The 2,208-nt window shown below is 42.0% G+C and overlaps 1 pseudogene; it reads right to left on the bottom strand.

Annotated features, from left to right (window-relative positions):
• Window positions 1–1,602: 1,602 nt before the first annotated feature.
• On the bottom strand, window positions 1,603–1,720 carry LOC124723637 (annotated as a pseudogene).
• Window positions 1,721–2,208: the final 488 nt, after the last annotated feature.

Raw genomic sequence — 2,208 nt, forward strand, 5'->3', positions numbered from 1 at the left:
TCAGCTGTGCTAGATTTTAATTCCAGCAAACCCAAGAGCGTGCACACAATTTTTTTGCACTGAGGCGCTGTAATAGAATATACAAGCGCCGAGTAGTTTTGCAATGGATATATCTGTTGATTCATCTAAAGTTAATCTGAATTTATTTTCACCAATATCTTGACGCAAAATTTCCGAAAATTGTTAAACTAACACAATTACGACAGTTTCTCTGTACTTAGTTCCGTGTAACTGGAGTTACCTGCACATTTGCTATCTGAAAATTGTTTTTTACATAATTCTGACAAGTGATCATACGAAAGAAATGAACTATGTTCAGCGGCGAACATGCAAATTCCTGCTTCCTATAGTTAATGGCATTTGTTTTAGTCTCGATTTAAAAACGAAGTTTCCGTTTCGAGAACTTTCGAAAGGATAAGAAAATGTGCTGTGTTTTACCATGCTTTAATTTCACATTCATTTCGCACTTGATGAAAGTACAAAAAAAAAAAATGGTTCAAATGGCTCTGAGCACTATGCGACTTACTTCTGAGGTCATCAGTCGCCTAGAACTTAGAACTAATTAAACCTAACTAACCCAAGGGCATCACACACATCCATGCCCGAGGCAGGATTCGAACCTGCTACCGTAGCGGTCGCTCGGCTCCAGGCTGCAGCGCCTAGAACCGCACGGCCACTCCGGCTGGCGCAGAAAGTACAGTAGGCTTCTGCAGAGTCATTTTCAACAGAACGTAACCACACTTTAAACTCAGGATAGGATTCCCAAACGTATCTGTAACGTTGTTCGTATTTAGAATTAGGTTCAATCGCGAAACACCAACGAAATGTACAGTTTTGCACACGGACATACTTGGAATCAAACAGTGAAGTGAACTTAACTCAATCCAACACTGCAAGCAAATTGTATAACAGTACACTGCATTCTGAGAGACTCGTTGTTGTAATATGTTTACTTGTTTTGTTCTTTAGATTAGAACGAGAGAGTTCACAGCGGAAGTTGCTCTTGCTTCATGAGTGGTGCAATACAGGAAGGAATCATGTTTATTTACTCAGCAAAGCTCTTACTCATTATTGTTGGTATGTAAGATGAGTGCTAGAGTCAGGAATACGGTGATACAAGGCTTACTCACCTCTTACATGGAAAACAAGTTCTTTCTCTCCTCTCATGCACTGAAGAACCCACAACCGTAAGAGAGTTATTTGATGTAAATATTTTCTTCGTATGCCTCTCTACATTATTGCAAAAGTGTTATAGAAGTACCGAATATAGAATATAATTTGCGAGTTATGGTAGTGAAAAAAATATTCAAATTTTCCTTAATATATCCAAGCAGACCACAAAAAGGTCGCCAATCCCAAACATGAGTTTTGGTCGCTGTTAAACTAAAACTAATCTCCTCCCGCACAGGCCATGAAGGCCCAAAGGTACCGACTGGCCACCGTGCCACTCTCAGCCCACAGGCGTCACTGGATGCTGATATGGAGGGGCATGTGGTCAGCACACCGCTCTCCCGGCCGTAGGTCAGTTTCCGAGACCGGAGCAGCTACTTCTCAATCAAGTGGCTCCTCAGTTTGCCTCACAAGGGCTGAGTGCACCTCGTTTGCCAACAGCGCTCGGCAGACCGGATGGTCACCCATCCAAGTGCTAGCCCAGCCCGACAGCGCCTAACTTTGGTGATCTGACGGGAACCGGTGTTACCACTGCGGCAAGGCCGTTGGCCTTTAGTAGCTGTTGGGCTTGTCAAATACGTCCATGTTGGAGTTGGAGTTGGGGGTGGCTCGGCATAAATTTCCTGGACTTTAGTTTGAAGATGGAAGACAGCAACCATAAATTTAAAATTTATCGAAAAGACTCATTCGCTGACGCATTCATCCTGGCTTCCTCCCAACATCCTACAGCCAATAAACATGCAGCATTCCACCACATGATACAACATCTCTTTTCTATCCCTATGTCCCAAGAATACTATGAGCAGCAACTTAATACAATAAAAACAGTAGCCACAAATTATAAATATAACCCAAAAATCATGGACAAAATTCTAGGTAAAAAGATTAAGAAGCAAGCCAGGTCCCTACAGTCCCCAATGAAAAACACAGACAAACTGGAAAGAAATTGCGCAGATTATCTTTTATAGGGAAAATGTCAAACAGGATAAGTAACATTTTGAAGGCAAAGGATTTCTCTGTGCTTTTCTATGTCCCTCA

Source organism: Schistocerca piceifrons, chromosome X, assembly GCF_021461385.2.
Source record: "Schistocerca piceifrons isolate TAMUIC-IGC-003096 chromosome X, iqSchPice1.1, whole genome shotgun sequence".
NCBI classification, from domain to species: domain Eukaryota; kingdom Metazoa; phylum Arthropoda; class Insecta; order Orthoptera; family Acrididae; genus Schistocerca; species Schistocerca piceifrons.